Here is a 20663-nt window from a genome sequence, read left to right as displayed (position 1 = left end):
CAAAGTACTTAAAATCCAGGGTCACATAAACACTGCTGCAAATCTTGGGCCCAAAGGCTAAAGTATTGTTCCAGCAAAAACTCCTGGGATTTTATTGTTGGTTTGAAGCACGGTCTGCAGAATTAAGGTGACAACATTGGTAGTGGAGACTTGGACAAAATTTATCTCTGAGGAACCACAGATGAAATCTTAGCAATGCAAACAGGCCTTCTTGTACTTAAGGTAAATTTAATCTGTGATACTGATTTTATTTCCCTTGGAGGTTCAGATAACCATCTGGTATAAATCAAACTGATTCCTTTGACTTTACCAGGATTATAATGCTCCAAGCCAGTTACAGATCTCACCCAGTGACTAAGGAATATTTGCTCATTTTCACTTAAAGCTGGCAAATACTGATAGTTTTAAGTTTCCTACCAAAGGTGAGCTAAACAAAAAAAAATGTTTCTAAACAATGCAAAAAAGAAAACCAGACATTATTTCAAATATTTAATTGAAATTAAATTAAAAGGCTTAGACTTAGAAATGAAAAAACAAAAGTTAAAAATTTTTCTTCAAAAAACACCCCAGCAAATGGATGTAGGGCAAGAGGCACAAATCTCTATGCTTCACAGTAGAGGGTCAAAATAGAAAGGCAGTCTATCAAAAACACTAGAATTATTTTAGGGAACAACAAAGAAAATATTTTTTTCCTTTAATGAATAACAGGGCAAGTACTACTCTATATGATATGTAGTTCTTCAAAATCTCACTTTTTATCAGGGTCCATATGACTCGGTCAGGGGGGCAGAAATCTGTCCTTTCAAGCAGTAGCTAGTTTGTCTTTCTGTGACAACAGCAGCAGCATAGGAAACCTCACAATCTCATTTATCTCTTCTGTTCTCCTTTCAGAGTCTGTCCTCTGCCCTTGGTAACTTTCTAATGTGAATAGTCTGGTACAACCTAACATTAGCAAATCTAGGAACTTGTAGAGACCTGGTTTCCTACTGTTGAGCTGTGCTTGGCACAAGGGAGAGACCAGTTCATGTGTAATTGCACAAGAGCATGTGTGCTTAGCCATTGCATTCACCACCTGGTTCACCAGGCACTTGCACACAGTGGTCAGGATGCAACAGCCTTGGTACAGTGGTGTACAGCTGGCACTGGGAGTGTGCCTCAGTCTCCAGACCTGGATGTGCAGGTCCAAAACACAGGAGGTCCAGCACCAAAACAGAGCCCCTTCTAGTTCAGCAGCATTGGGAACAGACCATTATGTCTGTCTAAAGGTTATCCCAAATCACTTACCAGCTGAGAGGGACCTGAATGCCTGGCTCTTTCAGATTCCTTATGACATCAGAAATAAGGTGCTGCTCGTGAGCAAGTCAGCCTTTGAAAAATCCATGTGTTGAAACCACAGCCATTAATTCAGCCTCTGTCCTGTGCTCTCAGTTCCTGCTGCCTCCTTTCCCTATGCCACAGCCAACACAGTTCATTTTCTCCCTCTGCTTCCCCACTCACCACCTCAGGACACAGCCAGATGATTCTTCGAAAACAGCTCCTGTCTTCTCCCCAGTCCTCCCCTTCCTTGCTCCTTGCTCCTTCAATTAATATCTGAATATATGTCCCTATACATCATGGTCAATACAGTTTGTCAATATTTTTAAAAAGGCAACAACTGCAGATGTTTAAAATTAGGCAAAATTTGGATAAGACAATCTCTCAGAGACTGCTATGAATTCTCTTGAATTGTTATGAGCTCTTACCTCCAGGGAAAATGTATCCAGTGCCCAAATGACTTGCAGCTACTCCTTGGCACTGCTTGACAAGTTTCACTCCTACCAAGACAACATTTCTTCCAGTACATGCTACATAGTCTGATTGCAATCAGGATGAGGATACTCATACCAGGGATTGTGCAGTCCCTGGATGTGTGTGGCCCTTAAACCAACTGAATTCAGCAGACAAAAAACTCCCAACTGCGGAAATAGTAGCTTGGCACTGCCTATTTCTTTTTAACAGCAGAGTTTAATACCTACTCACAGCTGGTGCCTGGGTGGCATCAGCCATCTGGAATTTGAGTTTCTCTCTAGGAACTTTGTTTTACATTTTTATTTGTTCTTCAGAGTTAGAAAGCAAGTGAAAATTAAGAGCAAGTATGCTCCAGGATCCTCTGAACTATACTTTCCAGTAGACCGCTGGACTCTAATCTCTAATTTTGTTGCCAGGCATTCATCTTCATAATGGATGGATTTGGTGTTACCTTTCCAGAGCTGTTTTCTGGCAAGGAATTTTGAGGTGATTTGTGCAGAGTAACAGCACAAATAGTTTTGTCAGTCCTTCTCAGCAGGACTGATTCTGAGAAGTGCTCATTACGGGTGTGGTCAGCTCTCCTGGAAGAACAAGACTATCATATTTAATATGTGAGCCAGGAAAGGAAACATCACCAGCTATTTTGCCCTAGGAGACTGATTTTTAGCAGAAAACAAGTAAAATTTGGTACCAACCTTGAGAGATAAAAGTAACATCTATTAATTCATTAAATACATTTCACAAATAGGGATCACCTGATTCAAGTTTAAAATGTTTGTGTCAGCTGGACAGTTAGGAGAGACGCTAAATTTCCCCTTCTGTTTTAGCTTCTTGGGCTGAGTTTTGGGGGTTTTTTTTACCTACAAACTTCATACAATGGCTCAGCTGTGGCCCAATCCATTTTTTAACAATAACTTCCAGCATAAAGAGGTATTCCTAAATGTAGGGACTGGAAAGGAAAGGAAATTTGAGAAAGCACTAGAAATAAAAAAAACAAGGAGGATGTCACCTAACAAACATTTCAGATAGATAAACAACCTCAAAAGCAATACAAATTTAATGTCTGTCTTGGCCTTGTGAGATATGCCTAGATTGGGAGCATTAGTTTTACTACCCAGCTCTCAGGCACAGGTGGCTATTCCAGCAGTATGCAAAAGTTACCCAGCAAACATCTGCTCACCTGGGGAATAACATCCCCCAACACGCCTGATCTCTGTGTGCATCATACACTGAACAGCTGCAGAGTCAGTCCTTTTCCAACAGGCTGAAGCAATGAAACTCTCTGTCTAGCTCTTCTACCTTCAAATCGCATGTCTATAGTGTTTCTGGTCTTTTTTTGCCATAGTCTTACACTTTACTTCTTCTGTGAAGACTGTCTTGTAAGTGTTCTTATCACCCATTTATGCAAAAGGAGACAAATGTAATTTCCTTGCAGTTACATAATCTCATCTGTATTCATAACTATATGAATATTGATACAAGTTTTTCCTCTATCCTTTCCTTTTTCCAATACAAAGGAAGGAAGAGTCCCAAGGAAAATCTGAAAATTTGTTGTAGTGACTCACATTTATTACGCCCCAACCAGACTTTTCTTATATAAGGCTGAGTCACTCATTAGCTGAACCTTTGCAAAGAAAGAAAAAAATGAGGGCCTTTTTCAATACTCAAGTCTCAATTTTTTATGTTATAACAACATGGATTACAGCTTCACCAGAATTTTTATTTAATTTCCTGTGACTTTCCTGGTTTCCTTCTTAGTATTTATTTCATACAGCAGCATCCTTATGCCATTTGAACCGACTTGAGTCTTGGATTGCCAGGCAATACATTTCCAGGTGAAATTGGTTCTCTTGAAACCTCTTCTTCCATTTCACATGCTCTGGGTGTTTCATATTTATTTTCAAAGCCCCAACAACACACGTGACCAAGATGTATTTGTCTCCCCGTGCCTACAAATGCAGTTGTTGAGAGGTCATTCCTAGTTTATACCTCAGAATTGCACTGCCTCGTATACAGCACTCATCCCCCTGGCTGCCCAGCCTGCCTGCTTTGGAGAAACACAGCAGACCTGAGTGTCTGCTCATTTCTTGTGAACCTGAACAAATCTCTTGGTGATTGTGATTCCTGCAAAATTTCTCCCCAGATCTATCCTGCTGGTCTCTGTGAATCCAACACATCTGAAATAAAATGCAACTCTCTGACCAAACATTAATGTGGTCAATTACTTTAAGTGAAATTAGAGGAAATTGGCGTCATCACACTACTCTTAGTACTTTTTTGTCTTTCACATTAGATAAGAAAGTTGTGGTCCACCTTTACTTTCCTAGGCTTCACTGGCAAATCTTGACTATGATATTGGTGGGTACTGTCTAGATGGCAAAAAATTAAAACATTTCCCATATTTTCCCCAGAACAAGTTTTAGGAATCCATGTGGCTACAGCTCCCCTTGAAAAGATGATGTAGCAAAACAACCTGCCTTGACCTTTTAGAGTTACATAGTAAAAAGCAATGCAGTGCCTTTGTCCAGTAGGAAAACAAAATGAATGAAGGTGTGCTGGTCAGTGACTAGCAATTAAATCATAGATGGTGAAGTATAGCTTGTATCTTGCAGGGATTTGATGCCCATGTTTGTACATTTACTGCCCAGCATACAGGAGTATAACTGCAAGCTTTTATGTGTACCAGCTGCTAATGGGCTTCAGATTTATTTGGAGGGGAAGGTCTCTGAGGTTAGGCAGAGAGTTCAAGCCCCATATTTAGTTTGAACCTTGCCCAGTGGATGCCTCCCATGCCTCTGAGATTTCCACCTATCACATCATATCCATCTTTCTCCAAATGAAAGCTGTCCCAAAGTGGCTAATCACTGTCACGTCTTTTCTCCAAGAGCCAATCAGGGATTACACACATCTAACTCATTTAGACAGCTGCGTCAAATATCTCTGCTGATAGATCAACATCAAGTATTTGGCTTAAAAAATGAAGATGCTTCAGGCAGAAAGACAGTGAGACCACAATTTCATAGAGACCTTAAACCACCCCAGCCCAGCTGACACCTTTCATTCCTACCTCTCACTTGTCCCTTTGCTGGTACTGCCCCAAGTATTCATGCAGCTTCACACTCCACAGGGTGACAGAAGTGATCCAGTGAAAGATAAACTCACAACAACAAAAATTAAAGGTAAGTCTCTAACATGGATGGGTGGTCTAGCCCCCACCAGTACATGACCCCTCAGCATGTCCAAGGCCACCAGGGAGGAGGAAGTGGAAGGGTAGGACTCTGTGGGTAGGCACAGAAAGTGGGTAGGATTGTTCTTTGTGGTGACAGTTAATGCCAGGACAAACTGTATGAGACCTGTGGCCATAGTTAAGGAAGGAAGGCAAAGCCCCCAGCAAGGGATGAGTCAGGAAAGCACCAGCCAAGTGGCACAACAAGATGAATTCTCAAAGGTCCAAGCATGTGTGCTGGTTTTTTTTAAGACTCACACAAATAACTGTGACTGATTTTCCTACTGTGCATGCTGTAAATAACTACCCCTGGTTACATTTTACTTTAGTCTAAATGAAATAATAGTGACTTTCACCACAGACAGCACGCATTTCTTGTCCAAAAAGGATATTGAAATGTAGTGGATCTGAAAACTCTAGATGTGAAAGCTCACCTTCAGAAGTGCCCAAGCCCTGCAGGGTGTTTTACAGGGTATCCAAAGGGTACAGGAGGGTGTCTCAACTGAGTTTCAGGAGATAGCCTGAAAGATAGCATTGCGGGTCGGAAGAAGAAATGTGTGTGGTGCCTGTCAGGATCCTGAGCATCCCAGAGAATTTGAAATGCCACCAATGTCTCACATAAAGGCAAACTGCAGCAGGAGGGATTTCAGCCTCTTAGCATCAACATATCAAGTTGCGCTGAAAGCAGAAAGAATATCAGGAATGTTGATTTTGAAAATGAAATTTGATCTGCCCATGGTCAGTTTTGCACTTCCTGTTCTGTTTACACAGAAGAGGGTCAATATCTGCTATTCTCAGGCTCCTATGCACTTGCTACAAATACATATTTGCATGAAGCTCAAAACTACCAAGGCTTTTTGAAGGTAAGCTAAAAGAGCAAAACTGAACTCAGCAGTGTTAAAAATTAGTGGGAAATCTCTCCTCAAACTACTAATTCTAGTGGACAATGTTTCAAGGTACTTGCCTCACTTAAGTACTCTGTAAACATGACTTCCAAGAAAAAAATTGCTGTATTTCAGCTCTAGACTATCCTGAGCCACACCATAGCTCAGCTGTTGAAACCAACTTCTGAAAAGATCCCTGTGAATACAATTTTGTCAAGTAGAGTTGGTGCTGGAAGCCAGGATCAGCTGAAGAAATGTGGATTACATCTGCCTCATTGAATCCTGTTATTATCATTATTACTTCACCGCTCATATTTTCTTCCCAGTGTAAGGCTCTCCAAGCACAGGAATTTGCTGAGCTCCTGGAAACTTGCCACACACACTAACAAAGCTGGCATTTATCATGGCTTGTCAGAGCAGCATTGCAGCCGTGTTCCTGATCCCTGCTTCTGCATGAAAAGCCCTGGGCCCTGCAGGCAGGCATGGTGAATCCACACACTCAGTATTGCACAGTGGCACACTGCTCATTTTCCCCTTGCCCAGAACCCACCACCTGCACTTTGTCTCATTTCTCTTGCCCCCAGCTTTGGTAAGATGTGCCTGCTTAAAACAACTCTCTCCACCTCAAAGGCTGATGGTCAGCTCTCCCCTCCTTCTGCCCATTTTCTACCAGCACAGCTCTGTTTCCCTGGTTGGGCTTTTCCACACAGTTCTATACCTTGCAGTGGCAAATGTCAATGCTGTGACCAGACCCACTGCTGATGGTCGGGGCTGGCACCAAAAGCAATTGTAATACTGCAAAAAATTTTTTTACAAGCACCAAAAAAATCATGTCCTACAGTAGGCCTTCCCCATGGCTACCAGCTTTGGTGCAGGTTTGTATGAAAAAGAAATCACGGAGGCCCTTTCAGCCCTGCTTCCTGGCTCAGCTGGCAAACCCTGTGTGATGTTAGTGTATAAATGAACTGTCCAGCTTCTCGACAGCTTCACCAGCAGATTCTTCAGTTCATTTTTCCATTTATGAAACATGTTTTTTAAAGGTTATAATATTGTAGGCTCTCGGTGTTTGCAGCACATTTATCTCCACAGCAGCGGCATTCAGTTTGGCTTTCTCTGCTCCTCATAGACTTTGCTAATTCTTTTATTTTCTTCTGGCAGGATTAATGAGTTCATGGCTCACCTTTTTATTTTTAGTGCTTTTATATTGCCATACTTTGGATGGAGCTACACAGCTCGCAAAAAGCGCTAGAGAGACCTAAACAAGTCAGGAGAGAGACAAGCTCAAAATCAACTTCCTCTTTCTTTGCCTCCTTAAGAGCTCCTTCAGTGAGCCCTGAAGACAACATAACTGTTCCCACTAACTTGCAATACGTTGAGCTTCCTTTTTTAGGCATCCAAATATTGGGAAACAAACACTAAAAACTACCATGCCCTGTTGCCCACACTTCATTCTTCTGTCCAGATGAAGAGTGAAGTGTGGGGGAAGATAATAACCATTAGTATAACCAATTCTATACAAAGACTAAGATCTACTAACTATCACGAAAGTAAAACCTGACTCCAGAGAGTAACTATTCCCAACTTTTTGTTTGTGTATGTTAAATGAGGGGAAAAAAACCCCCACAAAAACAGATGAGGGAAAGAAAGGGGTCTTTTCTTTTTCTTTCATTTTACCCCTCACTGCAGCATAATTGTTGAAGGTGTGAATCCCTGTACCAGGCAATGTTTTTACTACCCTCTGTATCTTTACCAATGTTTAAGATTTTAATGGATGCTTTTCATCCCTCTTTATCTTCCAGACAGGGCATGCTAAAGCTCACACATCCTCATGGGCCAGGATTAGAAGGTCCCACCACCCATCCCATCAGCCAGAAGAAGAATATACCCCAGTGTGAGCTCTCCTGTAGCCAACTCTGCATTCTCCTCTGCATGCAGCTCCTCTGGGCTATGCAAGCTTCACAAAACTTCTCAGTGGGAGATTGCGGGTGTCCAAAAGCACACCAAAAAACAACCGATGGGATTCGCAAATATTCTCAACAGGTCTATTTCCAAAATGAAATTCCTTCAGACAACTGCACTGTTGTCTTCTGCACTACTTGGCTTTTTAAAAAGCTTTGAACTCTGAAGCATAACCTCTTTATACAACCTGCTGCAATTTTTCCCTTTTCTTCCAGGCCTACGAGTGGGCCTCACAGAAGGAGTGACATTTCCAGCCCTTTTCCTTGTCACACCGCTTAGCCTGTGCTTCCAAAGACATGTTATTTGTCAGGCCTAAACCACCCCCCTTAGATCCTTGCAGCTTACCCAAACCATGCACGGCATTGGGTAGCATCCCACAGCATGGTAAGCACCTTATCCTTGGGCTGGCTCTATGTGGAACAATTATTACACTAACAACTTTGATGTGGGGCGTGGTTTGTGTTACCATTGGCAGGGCAAATGCAAACCTTTGCATACAAGTAGCATATTAGCCCAAGAAAACACTGAGGTCCTGTAGGAATTTTCTCCATGGCTCCAGACAAGCCTGAGAAAGCATTGCCTCTGCTCAGGTGAGATTAAATGTCACCACTGCAATACGCTTGTTGCAAAGGCCAGAGGCGTTTCCCACCACTTCTGCCTGCTTTAGGGCACCTGGCAGCACCCTGGAGGCAGCACCAAGCTGGAAACAACAGCATGATGGAGTGCTTTGCACATGCAGCTCCCTGCTCCTGCCCTTTGCCAGTGCACTGGCAGCACCTCTGTCAGCTCTTGTTTCAGGGGTCCCTCTGCCAAACAGAAAGGCTTGGACCCTCTCCGTGCCAGGGCAGCCTCCAGGCTCCCCTTATCAATGGCTGCTGCCACTGGTGAGCAAGTCTGCAGCTCCAAGACCACATGGAAACTTTCATAAATACCATGAAAAACGGGCTGATTTCATCCCAATAGGCATTAACAGAGCATCCAACATACCTGTGGGACAGAAGAGAAGGAGTGGCTTTGCAGTCTGGCTGATTTACACACAATGCAACTTGAAGCTGTAGATAGCCCTTGCAGCAGACATCCCACTCCAGGGTAAATCCATCTGTGTGCATCCTAACTGGAGCCTAAGGTGTCCAGAACAACAGGGTTTTTTTAATTTTTCAGCAAGAGATGATCAAAGAAGTGTTAATCAAACTATATCTCCATCCCACTAGGCAAGTTTACCTCAAAATATATCCTCTTCCATGTAGAAAAAACACTTGCTCTGAGGACTGAAAATTGCTCTTTTTAGACTTTTAGTCTTCACAGACTGCTGTGCTTTTAGGTTTCTGTTTTCACCATTAACTTAACTTTCTTGTTGGTCTTTGGCCTTTTTTTGTATCTGTAGGAGAAACTGCATGAAGTAAGGTTGCTGATTAGACGCACCCAGTAATCTGTACCCAGGTCACTTGTGATATAGGGAAAACACTACTGACATTAATAGGGCCATACATTCTCGGGGGTTTACCCAAACTGTGAATACAAGCAACATGGTGCTGGGTTATATAGTCTCAAGCTGAGGAAATTTAGAGGGGACTACATCCATTCTGACATATTTATGAAACCTTTAACTTAGAAGCTTTCAGCTAACTTCAGATATATGTTGTATGTGTCAGAAATGAACAACTCATCCCCTGCCTTATAAGCTGTGATTTGAAAAGGTGGAGTTGTAACAGACTCCTCTGCTGGAAAGGCAAAAGGCTAAATTCCACCCGGTGGGTGGAATTTAACACAATACTCTCTGCTCTGACAGTCCTTTTGTAACACCAAAGCTGGAAAGCAATATTCTTGGCTCTCTGATGTTCAGCTTTCTCTGTCTGTAAAAAGGGATTAATAGTACTTACCTAGCCCATAGGCATGTTGAGACAATCTGCCTACCACGTTTTGAAGTCTGCATCTGAGAGATGCTCTACAAAATCAGCCTATTATTAAAAGCAGTCCTATTTGGAAAAGCAGTTAAAAATAATTAGTTGCATATTCAAGTGTGTTCTGCAGTCTTTTTTCTTTTCATTGATGGTCTTCAGTAAATATTTCTTGTGAATATTCTTTAAGAATGACATGACTGAAAACTAAGTAATATCTGCCTGAGAAATCATTTTTTGAACAATATCAAAAAACTGGGCAGCTGAAACAAAAGGAGGTCTTCACCATCTCTTGGAATTTTCCTTTCTTATCAGGTATAAGCCAAGGAGACAATAGAACAGAGAACCATAAATCACAGAGATCTGCACAGCATTGTCTCCCTTGGTGCTTACTGCACATAACATGTATTTTGCTGGGTTTAGTCATCGCCTTCATGTGAGCAATGATCCATTTTGTTACGAAGAATCTCTATTGGTGGCAAATTAATGTAAGTGGATTCATTAAATATGTTTTCCTTTGAATGTGTGACTGTTTTACCCTCTTCAGAATAAAAATGCTGCTGTGCATCACTGCTGAGTGAATCAACAGGGTTCTTCTAATTTTACAGGCACAGACAGAAAACAAAAAATAGCATCAATTTTTTTGTTTTTACCACGAGTTAAAAATACTTCAAAACAAACTTCTTTGTCACACAGGGATTGATTTTTATCTCAGGAAAAGCATGAAGTAGGAGTATTTTCACAGAAGAGAAAGTATTCTGTACAATCCCAAGCAGTAGTGAGAACTTTAGTCCTCTAAGAAGATAGAAATATATATATATATATATAAAATACATATGAACCTCTGCATCATCTGCCTCTTCCCTGTATTGCCCCACCACCAGCCCAGGCATCAGTGGCTCCCACCTCATGCTTTTCCAAGCCAACAGCTGCTTCTCAGCTGTCATCTCCTCTTGGGTGTCTTTTCACTTCATTTCCCCTGGACATACACATGATCTCAAGTACAGAGATCTTAACTGGGGGCAAGAGGACTGTGGATTTCTCTCCTACAAAGGAAAACTAAAAAATGTAACTGGTCTATTTGCCTCTGCCCACAAATTAATATTGAACACATCTTTCAAATGACCTGAGAGTACAACCAAAAGTAGCTAGTTCCAAACAATTTTAAGTTACTCTGAGCCTGACATATACTTTACTTTTTTAAGTAAAAGGACAAACCATGACAATGAGCTGATAACTCATAGTCAAGGATAGCTTTGAATTTCCTGGGCCAACTCTTGCTAGCTTCTGTCAGAAATTCAGTACTTACATAAACAAATAAACAATAACCCCAAACAAATCCAAACAACCCCCTCCCCCCAAAAATAAATCAAAAATCCCCAACAAGCCCCAAACCTGTGTGCTTACCCTAAGAATCAGAGGAGTCCATTGTGTAAGTTTGTACTTGGAAAGTTTTACCTACTTCAGTAAGTAAGAGCATCTCCACCAGAGCTCTTCTGGCCTGTCAACTGTATAAATTCTTTTAATCAAATTTCTTCTTTTACTAGACATGTTAGGAATCCACTGGAAAAGATCAGTCAGAGCTTTAGTCAATATATTCATTTGTTACTTACATAGCATGCCATCAATATTTTGAAATTATTAGATATCAGATCTTTTTATGAACAAAAGACAAATGTCATCTCCCCATGTAAATCAACATGAGACATCAAGTTTTTTAAATGCTGTTATTCCCCCATCCTCTGTTTCTTAGAATATCTTAACACGGACTGTGTTGATGCATTTGGAATTACTAGGGGAAATAATTTCTTGGCTGAAACTTTGCCAAGTTTCACTGCGAAATACATTTTTCTATCTCCATTACTGCGTTATGAAACTCCGAGAGCTGGTACCAAAGAGCAAACCTAAATTGGGAGGGATATTGAGCTTTAGTCACCATCCAGCAAAGCAGTTTGCTGTAGTTATAGTTCATTTGATCCTGCTCATTTGGAGTCCAGACAAATGTATTAGTTGAAAGATCAGGAAAAAAAGCAATATGGAAGCTTCCTCGGGAGACCAGAGCATCCAGGTGAGCCTGACTGTGCTTTGCAGCTGCCTGCAAACGGAGGTAAGGATTCTGAAGAGCAGCAATTGCAATTTGGTGACAGTGCTCTATGGCACAACCATTTTCGTTTGTGTTAAATTCAATCTGAGGCAAGATGCTGAAGAGTCAACAAACATGACACTGAGGATTAAGTCCTACATGCTTTAAGAATATCACTGTCACTTGTTTTTTCAGGAAGGCTCATACACATTAGGAAAAATCAAACTGTTTCACTATGAAAAACATCTAAGCCACTGTTTGTCTAAACTCTATGACTTTTATCTTTAAACTCCCAAAACAGTTTGTTGTCCTTGAATGTGACTGACTGTGACTGTTACAGTGAGATGCACAAGCAATTAGGAAAAATTTACTGTTTCTTTCTATATACCATTCATTATTTTAAGCTGTTGAACTTGGACCGACTCGGTGGATTGAACAGATTTTCCAACAGGTAATTGACTTCAAGAGAAGGCCTGGAATAATTCTAGCTGGCTGTTACTCTGGGAATGAGTCTCCTTCCATTAATTAATCACTCTGATGCAAATTTTTCTTTCTGAATAAACTCATTATTTTTAAACATATGACATTTAGCTGTATAAATAAACTCTAGAACTGTGATTTAAAATGTGTGCTAACTGTAGGCACGACGTGCCATGGATAGCAGAGCCTCCTCTGCATTTTCTGGAGTGACTTTATCTTCTGATTACAAAGAAGTGGGGGCAGGGAAATGAACTGACTTGTGATTTCACCCACTTATAACCAGGATTTCTTTACTTACATGACTGTTGCATTTAAAGACACAGTCAAGGAGACATCAGCTGTTCAGCTGGAGAGAACCAAAATGTACTGAAAGACAAAAAGAAAAAGAATACCCAGAAAGGACAAAGCCCAACCAAATACAAAAAAGGATGCAACAAATTACTTTTTCTAACAGACAGATGCTCCCTTTTGTTCAACTGTATCACTTCAGTGAAAATCATTCAGACCTGATTTCATTTTAAAAACTGTTTTTCATTTTCAAAGCAGTATGAGGCTTAGACAGAGATACTCTGTTCCAAATCTGATTTTAAGATCTGAAGATATTACTACCCACATTGCTAACAAGAGGTTACAATCTCCTAGCTAATTTTATCTCAAGTGGATTAATATTTCTCATCAGCGAGACTGGGCAGAAGTTTGCCTCTAATGGAGAAGCTGATTTTTGAAAAACCATCCCTCTGGTAAAACAAACACTGAGTGTCTGGTAACATTTTCTGTCTGCAAGTCTAAGAAAAAGCCAAAGAAACTCTTTCATACAATCAACTGTAAAAATATACAACTCTTTCCTGTATCTGACTAATGGAATGGGATTAGTTCTAGTCCTCATTGTCCACAAAACATTGTGGTGGTGAGAGGTTCGCATTGTGTACCTGAAAAGAAATACATTTGATGGATGGCAGATCCAATGTCTGCTGGGCCACGATGGTCTGGACGCTGACGTAGGAGTCTCTGCTGAAAGGATGTCTGTAGATGCACCTTCTTTAGGCATTCAGTAACAGCCACAGTCACCTCCAGGGCATTACCCTGACCCTGTAAGGCCATTTGTGTCCTGCCAGTGCTGCTTTGCATTAGTTATTCAGAAACAGCAGTGAGTGAATACTGGCTTCAGATTCAGTCTGGATCACTTCACTATTGCCTTTTATCCCTTTCTCTCTCTGCCATTTTCTAGTCTTCTTAGAAAGGAACCTGAAGAGTTTCCTACACCTATCCAGGCTGAACTGGACTCCAGGCAACTCTGGTTCAAAAACCAGCTCCTGCCACTTCTACCAAAGAAGAAACACCATCTGTCACAGCACTTTAGTACTTCATTAGAAGTCACAAAAGTCCTTTCCATGCCTGGTACAGCAGCCCACAGCAGACAGTAGGTGCATGTGGTTGGCAAAGTATCCAGACCATTTATGGACTGGCAGACAGGCAAAGCACTTGACCCACTGGCTACAAGTGGGCAGGAAACCATTAAAAATAGAAAGTCTCTGCCTCCTAGGGTATTAACTGTGATGCTCCAGAGTGTACAATTAGAACAAACATTAACATAACCATTGGTTTTCAGGGCTCCCATTTTAAAGCAACATTTTTCTAGTAACACCTCTTCAACATCTCTCCTCCATTCAGCTACGAGGTATTAAACTGGGCCCAAGCCAGTAACAACAGTAGAGCCGTCCCACCTGGCAGTCCCAGCAGCCTGCTCCATCAGTTCCCACAAGCCTATTGAGCAACACATATAGGAAGAAAGCTGCAGCTGCAGCTCTGGCTACGCTTCACTCAGAAGGTATGCACTCCCCATTCCAAAACAGCCACAGCTTTTATTAAAGCCCTAAGTAAAACGCTAGGAAAAAAGAGAATGAACCCCAAATTCATTAAATTCATTTAAACTTTTTCCAGTCGCTGGGGAAGCTCCAGTCTGCATGATGACTACAAAAGCAAAGCATTTAACAGCATTGCCATGCAATTTGAATGTGTCTGTACAAGACAAAAATTCAAACTTTTCCTACTCAAGCTATCAATCAAAGTGAAGCTAAAATTACAGTTTAACAAGCAGGTATACATGTTTTAGTTAGCAAATGAGGCAAGCAGGCACATTATTTTTAGTTGTAGTGATGAGGAAAAGAGTGAAAAATAGAAGGAGGAAGGAAGGAAAAATTGTGTCTCTCCATTTGGCTCAGGCTTCTGAAGTTTTAGTTAACATTGGCAGCATTTGGATAAGATATGTCTCCTAATGGCAATCAAGAAGTCTCTCAGACTGAACTATTGCTGTGCCTGTAATTATATTGTAATTTGTTTTTTATTTTAAAACATAAGCCAGAAAAGAATGATTGAACTTGCCCCACACTTGCCAATAAATTGTGAACTGTTTTATTAGGTGACCCCATGGGGCCGGGATGACCACGAACCACTGCTTCTTCAAGCAGATGCTCTCCAAAATCCAACATGCATCAACATGCATTTTCTCCTTGATTCCAAATGCTTTTCAGCTGAAACCACAGAAAACTTTCATATTGCTCATGACAAAGCCTGGATCAGCATAAGCTGATTTTCTCTCTCTTAAATTATGGAAACAATTTGCCCAAACACAGCCATCATTTATCTTCCCTAATACCATACAAAAACATGCCAGTTGCAGGATCACTAATCAGACTCCTAGGCTGGTCCCTTGGACCTGAAGTTTGCCAAGTTTCCATTCCCTGCATTGGATCAGCAAAACAGCTTCCCATAACACTGGATGATGGAGGAAGGTATCTAATTTATCTTGCAGGTACAAATTGCTGAATATATCAACAAAAGTCACAAATACATTCCTACCTACCAAGGAGCCCCAGTTCCAGCAGGGTTGTGGTTGTTGCTGTATGCTTTTTCTAAATGCTCTTTGGTAAAAGTACTCACCCTTCCAGCTTTAATTCTTCACTCCATATATATACACGACCACAAACATAGTCACAACAGGGTTAGGAACAAACAAATTCCTCTCAGCACTTCTTAAAATGTAGAAGACCACGACTGTGGATGCCAGAACTCTGTCTTGACCTCATCTTTTGGCATTTTTTGCTCCAAAATCACAATCCTTTACTCTGGCTAAGGCATATCCATCCGTAGGCCTGGATAGGACATAGCCAGCACTGAATTAATGAATTTAGGTCACAGAAGCTGGACATTTTTACTAGAATTTAATTTAAACAGAGTTGCTCTGGTAAACTGCTTATCATAAACAATGCAAGGCTGCCTTCTGAAAAAATTGTGGCAGAACACTTTTTGCCAAAGACAAGAGGTGACCATGAAATGTAAGCTGCTTTTCATAGTAAAACAACTTTCTTTTTGCTAATGTTCAGTGGGAAATACTCAAGGATGTCACTCAATCCATTGTCAGAATAATCAGCCAAACAAAACTGCAAGTAAAGTCTAGGCTGTCTCATGATATCAGAATTTTCTGAATACTATTCTCATTGGTTTGATGAATGGGGAAAGTAGAGGAATTCCCTTTTCCTTTTCATAATTCTTTCCCCATGAGTAATAATTTCCCAAAGGAATTATTTAATCATAAATTACAGCTAGTAACTCACTGAAGAGGGAAAAGAAACAAGTCAGTAATGAAGAATCAACTTTTTCGTCCCAGCAGGGAACTGAAAGAAGCAGTTTTTTTCTATTATTATTTAGCCCATCCTGGGGTGTGACTCATTAGTGCTTTCATGGCTCACCAGGATGTTTTGGTCAGTCTTTTAAGAACAGTCCAGTCTGTTTTTCTCTTGTTTTCAGGGCTCACACCACATTTTCTTGCAGCTTCTAGCACTCTCCTAAATGCTGGAGGTGCTTGAGGTTCAAGACTGCACTTAGGGGATAAAAAGGTCACTGAGCCAAAAGGAACAGCTGCAGTGAGCTTTTGTTTCCCACCAGAAAATTTTCCTTAAAGCAGAAGTTTGAATTTCTGAGCAGCTGCCATCTCATGGGTGTGAGTGGATTTAGCAGGGCAGGAGCATTCTGCTGGAGAGGGTCTTGAGAGCTTGCTGTGCTGTGCCCCTGAGCATGGAAAAAGGCCACAGTTTGTGGAAGAGAAACATGGGCAGGCTGAATGGTTGGTCTGACAAGAGACTATTGCACGAAGTGTGATGTGTGCAGAAAGGTGTGGGGGTGGGATAAAGCACTGTGTTGACTAACTTTGAAGGGCTTTTGACTTTTGACTCAGTGGGTTAGAGAATTCTGTCACAACTGGCATATGTCCTGGAAAAAAACAAAGTTGTCCAACCAGTGTTAACACAAACAGGTCCTGTCCTCAGCCAAAGCAACTCAGCAAGCAAACAGCATGGGCAAAACAGGAAAGTTTGAGAATGAAGTCAGAGGTAGGTATTGCTGGGAATGGAAAAGTGACAGCTGAGAGCCAAGTAAACTACCTGAAATAAAGTCAAAAGCCTCCATAAAGCAACTGTTCTCCCCCAAGCTATCCAAGCATCATATTCAAAGTGCTTCATTATCTTCTGAAAACTGGTGAGTTCACAGCTTGATTAACAATTTTGACAGCAAATCTTACAGTTTAATGGCCCTTTTGTCCTGGGTTGTCTTTCTCTGTAGGACAACAAAACAAGTGTAAGCAGCATCTGGGTGTGGAGAAGAACAAAGAGGGGAAAGTGAAATGGAAAATTTCAGTAGATTGGAGAGAAGCAAGAAATGTGATGGTCAGAAAAAAGGAAATGTCTGATGTGGAATTAAAAAGATGACAGAAGAAGCACAGGCTGTTGGACACATCAAGAGTACCCTAAGGCATGTCCTTGCTGGTGCAAGATTCACAGGTGCTGGTAGGGGGCCTGACAGCTGAGAGCTGTGCTGGTAAACTTGCATATGGAGAGGGATCAACCCAGGATACAGCAGTACCAGAGAGGAGCACTCTCCCAAGCTGGTCTGTGCTGCCTCAAAGACCAACACATAGGCTGCCTTGGGATTTCATGACTGATTTGAGTCCTCATGTTTGCAGGGAAATTCTATTGCTAAGCTGCTCCAGCTGCAAACCTTAACAGTAATTCGTGTGTGCATCTCGTCTACCACATTTTTCAGCCTGGAAAATTAAGAGATGAGGAAAACATCCATGGAAAAATGCCATGCTATGCTCCACTGGGTCTTCCCCCTTAACATGGAGTGCCACCAGTGCCAGCCACAATGAATACAGGAGAGAAAATCTGGGCAACTGCAACCAGACTGATTTGCACCCACTAAAAGTATTACACTGGATACCACAAGAGTGGTTCACTTGAACTCATCACCGCTGGAAATAGCTCTGTCCTTCAGGAAGCTACCACAAAAGGGTGCAGGTTTTGTTGCCTCTCTATCCTTGGCGTACTCTTACTGTTGGATGTCTTCAGGCACTCCAGAATAACCAATTTCTTTCCAGGTGAAGCCTGGTACTAAGAGCTTCCTGCTCCCATGTTATTTCTTTTTTTTTTTTGTGCCAGACTGTAATTTATTTATAATTTTTTTTTCCAGCAAAATGGTTGGACTGTTTCCAAAACAGAAGCTGTTGTTTGTGATTTTATGCTTACATGATCCTTGCACAAGTAAGTCCAAACCCTATGCTCTGGAGCAATGACCTGGATTTGTCTGACACAGCCTTTACATCTGAAGAGTAAAAACTTGTGCAAAAAGTTACCCTAATTATGGGTAATTTGGGGTGTGGGAAAAAGAAACTGCAAAAGTAAAATTGTCCTTTAACAGTTCACACAAACTCCACAGAAGTTTCTAGCACAATTTCACATCCCCAAAACTCACTCATGTTTGTCATGTTCCTGCTTTTTCTGATTTTCTGGTGGGAAAACACCAAGGACCCCAGGGTGGGGGGATCAGAGGGGTCTGTATCCAACTGACAGCTAGGTAGGAAAGAAGGAAAGAGAGAGATTTTACTTACCAGAAGATAACACTGTGCTGCACACTCACACACAGTGCAGAAATGGACCAGACATGTATTCAATGCCTTTTACAAACACCCATAAAGCCAGTTCTGTATGATATGAAGGAATTACCAGTGGTTAATTCTCCCTGATTCCATTACATATTTCCAGCAACACAAGAGTTAAACAGGCAGCAACTGAGCTGAAAACAGGGACCAGTTGTTTGGATGCAAGACAATAAGCCACAGAGGGAGATGTGGCTACACAGAGAGATCCTGCAATCTGGACTTGGACAGAGTGTCAGGGAGAAAACAAAAGAAATAATAATGAATTCTAGCACTTGGGCTTTTCAGATTTGGTACAATTATTAGCTGATGAGATTAGTTTGAAGACAAGGTCAAGGCAATGACAGCGGGGGTAAAGAAACGAGCTCAGGGGAACATCAAGCCAGTAAAAGGAGAAAGGAATTTGCTCTGGAGAAAGACCCTGTTGGCCACAAAGCTTAGACTTGCCCTTCTGACAGCTACTTCTGGGAATCTGCTGAGAAGCTGAGCACAGCAGTGGGAGGTTACAGAGGCCATAGGCCAGGCCAGCCACTGGAGCAAGAAGGTTTCACATACTGCTTTTAGGGTACGCAAAAAGTCCTAAACAAGGAGCCTGAAGAGCCTTGGAACTGCCATATTAGTATAGATAAATGACCTATTTGATCTGCTGTCCTGGGAACATCTATGCTGAATGCATAGCTCCATGTTAAGGGAATTTGATAGCATTAATCCTGGATTAACCGCTATCTGTTTTTTTCACCCACATCTGCAGAAGGAAAGTTCTGACCTCGGTGTGTTGATGGAGTAGAAAACATCACCAGTGGGCTCCTGGAGAACGCTGGAGTCTCTTCCCACAGTAAACCTCTCTTTCTCCTCCTCTTTCCCTGACTCAGTGGCGGCCTATCTATTGGATTAACAGTCCTCCAGTGAAGTGTGGTTAATACGTTCGCACACTACAACGTCAAGACAGGCATGTGCAAGTCAGAAGAAAAGAACAGTCTTGATGGGCTGATAATCTCCACAAAAACAGGAAGGAATTCAGATTCACCTGTAAACATACAATATGTCTGGAGCTGAGCTCAATAAAAATTTCTGTTTTGGTTTACTTTCTCATCTTCTATGTTTTTACAGGTAAAAGTCTGCTTTTTTTTTTTTTGCAGAAACATCCGCAAAAAATATTCAATGACCATTTGTCAATGACTATTGAAAGAAGGTGGAGTGATGGAGAACAATCTGGTAGGAACCATAGATTTATATGGAACATAACAGAGAGAACTGGTTGGCTCAGTAAGTGGTCAGGAAAAATAGAAAGGGGGAATCTGTTTCAGATTGGCTGAAGTTATTTTCAGTTATTCCCACCAAAATGGAAGAAAAAAATCTGAAAAAAAATTGAGAATTTCAGTTCAGAATAGAAGCCTGGAGCTGACTTCCAAACTGCAGCTGCTGAACAGAGCTGCAGTGCTGCCAGTTCTTTGGCTTCTTGCCTAATGGTCACAAGAGAGAATTTATATCAAAACCCATTGCTAATCCAAGTCATATTTTAAACATTTGATCAGCAATTAAGCTTTGACTTCTCATGAACTGACAAGTAATTCACAGTCTGACCCAACAAACTTGGTGTCATTGAAAACATTCTAGGCTAATACCAGCAATGTTACCAGCATCGTATCTGTCATGCCAAGAGTTTTATATCAAAAAGAAACCCATACATAATTTGGAGCAAGAAACATATATAAGTGATTTAGACACACACAATTGTTTGGGGAGGTTTGGTTTGTTTTCTGATCTCTTTAATTACGAATCCACAGGAGATCAATGCAAGTATAAAAATCATCACGATGAAATATTTAACCTCCTGGCTCAAACAACAGCCATGACAAGATGCTGCCACATCCAATCCCTGAGAAGAAACCAAATGGTAAACAGACACTACATTACTTGTCAGGCTGCAGCCTTCTCCTCTGAAACCAAATACCCATAGAGACAAGGCAGAATGAACTGGTTGTTATGATCATTCATCTAAAATAAATAAATATTAAAATGAGAGATTATCATGCTTTACTATTTGCAGTCACTTGTCCTTCTATCGGGTTTTTCACTTGAAGATCAAAACCTTATTAAAAGTATTACTAAATGAAATCTCAGAGCACTCCAACATGAAAGACATCTTTAAATCCTTCACTTCTCAAGTCAGGAAGCTCAAAGCAGACAGACTAGCTCTAAAATTAATTTGTTTCAACTTACGTGGCACATGGACTATTTCTAAGGGTTCCAACAAAAGATCAGTACATTGTGTGGTTTTGAACTATTTTGACCCAATTAATCTCTCCCAAGGTTTTAAAAATAACAGCAGAGTGTGCAGTTTGGAGCTGGAAAA

Source organism: Catharus ustulatus, chromosome 3 (genome assembly GCF_009819885.2).
Source record: "Catharus ustulatus isolate bCatUst1 chromosome 3, bCatUst1.pri.v2, whole genome shotgun sequence".
In the NCBI taxonomy this organism is placed as follows: Eukaryota; Metazoa; Chordata; class Aves; order Passeriformes; family Turdidae; genus Catharus; species Catharus ustulatus.
This window is presented reverse-complemented; position numbering follows the sequence as displayed.